Raw genomic sequence first — 7516 nt, forward strand, 5'->3', positions numbered from 1 at the left:
CACTATGGACGCTGTTCATCAGCTAATACGCCATTGTTAGCCACATGCTTCAGCCCACGGTAGCCTGTGCTACCTGGGAGGTGAATACATGGTTGTTGAAACCAGTTCAAGACGCTTAGCTCATCATTGAGGAACGCTACAATATAAATATAAACATGAATTTGATTTATGAATGCTTTAGATTAATAAGGAGTGTATTTGTCTACCATTACTCCACAATATCAGATCAATTTGGTTTAATGTATAGTATGCAATATGACAATGTTTTCATGTTATGGAGTTGCGATTCATTTTATAAAACAATTGCTATGTTCTGTTTTTTTAATCAAGGTGGATCAAAGTGAAGCTACAGGAGTTTCATTAACGTCAACAACTTGGACCGAACAGTTTGTTTTGCTTGATGAAGAGCAGGAAGGGCAGCCTGGAGAGAAAGAGAAGCCGGGTTGAGCCCACTACCATCATCCCCGTACCACGAGGAAGATGAGGGAGAGAAATGATCCTACCATTAAAGAGGTACTTTTAAGTTATATACCAGAAAAAACATTTTATATAATTTGCCAAATATACATTTTTATTAAATCCCCAAAGTACGCTTGCTGAAATACAAGTTAATATCCCACTGAAAGAATTTTGATCAATCATGCTTCCCTGCTGTGATTGTTTAACTGGGAAAACAACTTTTTCCACAGGAAGGCAAGTAAATTTAAGGAATACATGTGCAAAGTTTTCCTCTGTTATGTATAACGATGACCCCCATGAAACATAATGTTAGCAATATTTACACCTTTTAATTTATACTGTTTATTTCTGTCTACATGTGTGAATTTGCCTTCATTAGTTTCAGAAAAGAGCGATGATGTATCGGTCAGTGGGCGGCAGCACGAGACTCCGCAAACTAGTCTGTAAGCAAAGTAGACGAAGGCATCGAGGTTGCGGCCTGCCATCATTGTTATTTTGCTTAAGGGACTGAATATGTTTCATGCAGAAATATTAGCATTTCCCTTATATCTACCAAAACTGCTTGTTTCACAGACTGCAGTTTTGTTTTGATCCGATGTGGTGTGCAAATACAACCGTATCTGCAATGGGTTGTGGGGCATTAACATTTGTAACTCTAATTTTGTTTTGACAGACTGTGAAAAGAACGTTGAGAACATCACCACTCTACAGGAAGACACAGTCCAGTAATGGGTGTCAGAAGTTCAGTAGTGAACGACAGGTACTGTGGGAAAATGTGTGTCATTGTTCTACAATGTCCTTTGACTCTGTTTAAACAAGGTCAACACAAAAAGGTTTGATTGTAAACTGATATCGGTACGAATTCATGTTATTCTCCTCCTCAAAAGAAACAAACAATCAAAATTACCTGCAGAACGCCCTTGATGGACGCTTCAGCTGCATCGTCAGACTGGCCAGACAGCAAGATGCCAACTTTAATGCCAATTTATTTGTGTAACATTCTGTGACCAAATGTATAGATAACTTTTTGTAGATTGTAAAAGTAGATAACCCATTTATTACAAAAAAACTACACTAGAATTACCGCACTGCGTTGTATGACTCCGCTAACCAGTGCAGTGTCCGTCTACATATTTCTACATATTTTCTCTCATATAAATGACACTGTGTCTCTTGACAACTGAAACCATAAGATGAGGTCAGTGTGGCCTTGACCTTTTTACTTTAAGACAAATACAAAGTTAGACAATCCGAAAACATGCAGTTATGCCTCCGGCGACTCGCTATTGCAGAGGCATTAAAACCGTAGTGTAGTAGATTGGATTTTATTGGTGTTACATTGGACATCTTGTATGGGTACACCAAAAAATATATTTGGTTTCACATTCTAGATGGCAATAAGCAGAGTCATCAACTCAGGAAAAATATTTTCTGTAGAAAAGAAAGCCTTGTATGTGTGTATGTATACAAACGCACAATTGAGACGTTTTTGTCTTTTATCATATATTCTCAGGCAGTACTGATGCATTTACTGAGAGGGGACGTGAGGGCCTACTCTGCGTGCTCAGAGTTCAAGCCCAGCAGGCTGCAGCGGGCCTGACATAGCTGACTCCTCTGAAGATGAAAACATGGCGAGGTACTTCTCCACTGATGAAGAACTGTGAGGGCTGTGATTAGCTACACTCTCTTGCTACAATGCTACTCATGCTACTCCCTGGCAGCCTTAGGAAGGCATTAGCTTGCTGTGTGGTAGCTGTTAGCTTCAGCATTTTTAGTTTTTAGTGGCCTGTCTGACGTTTATGTTTAAAAAAAAAAAATCAGAGGGAACCATCTTCATAATTTAACACTATGGTTTGTTTGTGTCCTTCAGTTCTTCTCAAGAGAAGCAGTACAGGTGTGCCTCAGCTCCACGGTCCCTCCTGCAGCCTCCGCTCCTGATGCTAACCTCATGTCTCCATCACACCAAGCAGCAGACCTGGATTGACAGACCTTTCTCCAGAGCTGCCCCCTCCCTCTGAAACCCCCCTCTCCAAAACACTATTTGTGTAGTTTTTAAAGTATTTTTTGCATGAGAATTGTTGATCATATCATTTCCAGCAGATGCCTTAATATAATGTTTGTGCACAATAAATGACATTGATCATAACATAATGGTATTTCCTTGCACTTCTACACCATGATATTGGCAGATAAGATGCTGATTACATTAAAGCAGTGAATGCTCTTCTTTAAGCAACATAAACAAACAATGATCCAATGGATCTGAAGTAGAATGGGCACATTACATTCTGTAGAGAATGCCTCAGTTATGGAAGTCAGAAAATAACTTTCTTTATCTGAGGTTCCAGTCATTTATAGTCACAGCAAAGCACACAGGTCTGGTTGTCTAAGTGGCTCCCATATCATATTGTTTAAGATGTGTAACATCAAGTTTGTGTTTCAGTGCAAAATTAGTCATTAGTCAAGAGTTCACCCTCTTGTTTACACTAAAATTAGGTGACCCAGATGTTTCACAATGCAATCTGATAAGGTCTTATGAGAAACATTCTTAACATTAAAGAAATCAACACAGAGGATAGCAATAACTGTTTGACTTTAATCAGTAGCTGGTAATCAGCAGCCTGACTTATTCAAACACATTAATACTACAATGAATGAGGCAGGGCCTTCTAAGCTAATACAAACAATATATCTTATTTCCATGTGCCAGGACAGCCTCACACTTGGATGTAAACCAATTTTAGAACACGTTTGCTTATACTGGAGATCTTTTAAATTAATGTCCCAGGAATGATTTCTGATGGAAAATCCCTGCCTTATTCATTGTAGTATTAATGTGTTTGAATAAGTCAGGCCGCTGATTATCAGCTACGGATTAAAGTCAAACATCTATTGCTATCCTCTGTGTTGATTTCTTTAATGTTAAGAATGTTTCTCATAAGACCTTATCAGATTGCATTGTGAAACATCTGGGTCACCTAATTTTAGTGTAAACAAGAGGGTGAACTCTTGACTAATGACTAATTTTGCACTGAAACACAAACTTGATGTTACACATCTTAAACAATATGATATGGGAGCCACTTAGACAACCAGACCTGTGTGCTTTGCTGTGACTATAAATGACTGGAACCTCAGATAAAGAAAGTTATTTTCTGACTTCCATAACTGAGGCATTCTCTACAGAATGTAAAGTGCCCATTCTACTTCAGATCCATTGGTTCATTGTTTGTTTATGTTGCTTAAAGAAGAGCATTCACTGCTTTAATGTAATCAGCATCTTATCTGCCAATATCATGGTGTAGAAGTGCAAGGAAATACCATTATGTTATGATCAATGTCATTTATTGTGCACAAACATTATATTAAGGCATCTGCTGGAAATGATATGATCAACAATTCTCATGCAAAAAATACTTTAAAAACTACACAAATAGTGTTTTGGAGAGGGGGGTTTCAGAGGGAGGGGGCAGCTCTGGAGAAAGGTCTGTCAATCCAGGTCTGCTGCTTGGTGTGATGGAGACATGAGGTTAGCATCAGGAGCGGAGGCTGCAGGAGGGACCGTGGAGCTGAGGCACACCTGTACTGCTTCTCTTGAGAAGAACTGAAGGACACAAACAAACCATAGTGTTAAATTATGAAGATGGTTCCCTCTGATTTTTTTTTTTAAAACATAAACGTAGGACAGGCCACTAAAAACTAAAAATGCTGAAGCTAACAGCTACCACACAGCAAGCTAATGCCTTCCTAAGGCTGCCAGGGAGTAGCATGAGTAGCATTGTAGCAAGAGAGTGTAGCTAATCACAGCCCTCGCAGTTCTTCATCAGTGGAGAAGTACCTCGCCATGTTTTCATCTTCAGAGGAGTCATCTAAAGACTGTGCTGCTGTTCCAGAATATGTCAGGCCCGCTGCAGCCTGCTGGGTTTGAACTCTGAGCACGCAGAGTAGGCCCTCACGTCCCCTCTCAGTAAATGCATCAGTACTGCCTGAGAATATATGATAAAAGACAAAAACGTCTCAATTGTGCGTTTGTATACATACACACATACAAGGCTTTCTTTTCTACAGAAATATTTTTCCTGAGTTGATGACTCTGCTTATTGCCATTATATTTTTTGGTGTACCCATACAAGATGTCCAATGTAACACCAAAAAAATCCAATCTACTACACTACGGTTTTAATGCCTCTGCAATAGCGAGTCCCCGGAGGCATAACTGCATGTTTTCGGATTGTCTAACTTTGTATTTGTCTTAAAGTAAAAAGGTCAAGGCCACACTGACCTCATCTTATGGTTTCAGTTGTCAAGAGATACAGTGTCATTTATATGAGAGAAAATATGTAGAAATATGTAGACGGACACTGCACTGGTTAGCGGAGTCATACAACGCAGTGCGGTAATTCTAGTGTATTTTTTTTGTAATAAATGGGTTATCTATTTTTACAATCTACAAAAAGTTATCTATACATTTGGTCACAGAATGTTACACAAATAAATTGGCATTAAAGTTGGCATCTTGCTGTCTGGCCAGTCTGACGATGCAGCTAAAGCATCCATCAAGGGTGTTCTGCAGGTAATTTTGATTGTTTGTTTCTTTTGAAGAGGAGAATAACATGAATTCGTACCGATATCAGTTTACAATCAAACATTTTTGTGTTGACCTTGTTTAAACAGAGTCAAAGGACATTGTACAACAATGACACACATTTTCCCACAGTACCTGTCGTTCACTACTGAACTTCTGACACCAATTACTGGACTGTGTCTTCCTGTAGAGTGGTGATGTTCTCAACGTTCTTTTCACAGTCTGTCAAAACAAAATTAGAGTTACAAATGTTAATGCTCCACAACCCATTGCAGATACGGTTGTATTTGCACACCACATCGGATCAAAACAAAACTGCAGTCTGTGAAACAAGCAGTTTTGGTAGATATAAGGGAAATGCTAATATTTCTACATGAAACATATTCAGTCCCTTAAGCAAAATAACAATGATGGCAGGCCGCAACCTCGATGCCTTCGTCTACTTTGCTTACAGACTAGTTTGCGGAGTCTCGTGCTGCCGCCCACTGACCGATACATCATCGCTCTTTTCTGAAACTAATGAAGGCAAATTCACACATGTAGACAGAAATAAACAGTATAAATTAAAAGGTGTAAATATTGCTAACATTATGTTTCATGGGGGTCATCGTTATACATAACAGAGGAAAACTTTGCACATGTATTCCTTAAATTTACTTGCCTTCCTGTGGAAAAAGTTGTTTTCCCAGTTAAACAATCACAGCAGGGAAGCATGATTGATCAAAATTCTTTCAGTGTGATATTAACTTCTATTTCAGCTAGCGTACTTTGGGGATTTAATAAAAATGTATATTTGGCAAATTATATAAAATGGTTTTTCTGGTATATAACTTAAAAGTACCTCTTTAATGGTAGGATCATTTCTCTCCCTCATCTTCCTCGTGGTACGTGGATGATGGTAGTGGGCTCAACCCGGCTTCTCTTTCTCTCCAGGCTGCCCTTCCTGCTCTTCATCAAGCAAAACAAACTGTTCGGTCCAAGTTGTTGACGTTAATGAAACTCCTGTAGCTTCACTTTGATCCTCCTTGATTAAAAAACAGAACATAGCTATTGTTTTATAAAATGAATCGCAACTCCATAACATGAAAACATTATTGTCATATTGCATACTATACATTAAACCAAATTGATCTGATATTGTGGAGTAATGGTAGACAAATACACTCCTTATTAATCTAAAGCATTCATAAATCAAATTCATGTTTATATTTATATTGTAGCGTCCCTCAATGATGAGCTAAGCGTCTTGAACTGGTTTTCAACAACCATGTATTCACCTCCCAGGTAGCACAGGCTACCGTGGGCTGAAGCATGTGGCTAACAATGGCGTATTAGCTGATGAACAGCGTCCATAGTGTGGATTGACGGACTCTCTCCGCACTCGGACTGTAAACCTAGATCGTAACGATCTTTAAAAACAATAAACTACTTACCTGACAGAAGGAAGATGACATCGTGGTCTTCCAAGCGCTCCGTGTTTATGACGCAGCGCTGAGTTAAAGGACTGGTTGTTTACAAATAGGGTTTTTACGACAGCCACACGTCATGTCCGGTCGCGCACTCGGGCCGGCCTCGGTATGAACAGACTCGCAGGATCCTTCTCATTAGAGATGTAATCTAGCCTCAAATATTACTATTATATAACATGAATAACATTCACGATCACTGAAGGACACCACGCAGGGACTGTGATTTAAACACCAAGCTGCGCCGTGGTGGCATGGCAACCATCATAGCAACGATAAAAACATGCGTGATAACTATTAAAATATTTATCATAAGCACGAACTGGCTGAAGACTGTGGAAGCAAAGAGCACATTTCTCGCTAGAAATGGTGTCAGAATGTATTTTTATGCCCAAGTTACAAAATTATATTTTTATCTGAAAAAACAAGGAATCTTCGCCATGTTTTCCTCTCCGCAGACGGGAGCTTGAGAGTCACGTGACGTGAGAACACGCCAATGCAAAACAATGGGAGGACTAAAGGTTACCATCTCACAATCTGAGAATCCAGATTGTGAGATGGTAACGTCGTTCCAAGTGGACCAACGTTGCCATTGAACGTTTTCTGATGAGACTGGGTTGTTTTATCTGCCTCTGTCTCAAGAGGCCACACTATAGTCGATTGGTTTGACCCCGACAGGCCGGAGCTCCTGCAGAGACACAGAAAGAAAACACAAGGTTTCAAGTTCAGCTTTCATGTGATGCTGTAGAAGCGATTTGCATAATCCCTTAATTAATGTGAGTTGCGAGTGGCTCGATGCGTTTGCAAAAGCCGGTTGAGAGAGCGATCAAAGCTGCACAATCTGTAAATCCAGACTGGAGACAACAACCTGCCTGATCACCCCTCAGCAGAACAGCAAGTTGTTTTTTGTCCAGGAGACACGGACAACGCTGGTGCTGCAGACAAAACTTGACTTTTCTTCCCCAGCTTGGGGGATCGAACTCTTCAAAAATCTATGCAATATAAA

General features: G+C 39.7%; 1 long non-coding RNA gene across 1 annotated transcript; it reads right to left on the minus strand.

Annotated features, from left to right (window-relative positions):
• Window positions 1-3762: 3762 nt before the first annotated feature.
• On the minus strand, window positions 3763-6574 carry LOC128456087 (uncharacterized). The gene is made up of 5 exons (XR_008341788.1): window positions 6478-6574; window positions 5886-6068; window positions 5180-5266; window positions 4298-4445; window positions 3763-4063 (listed from the first exon to the last, which is right to left on the minus strand). It is a non-coding gene; the product is annotated as an uncharacterized LOC128456087 (long non-coding RNA).
• Window positions 6575-7516: the final 942 nt, after the last annotated feature.

This window comes from Pleuronectes platessa, chromosome 14 (genome assembly GCF_947347685.1).
Source record: "Pleuronectes platessa chromosome 14, fPlePla1.1, whole genome shotgun sequence".
Taxonomy (NCBI): Eukaryota; Metazoa; Chordata; class Actinopteri; order Pleuronectiformes; family Pleuronectidae; genus Pleuronectes; species Pleuronectes platessa.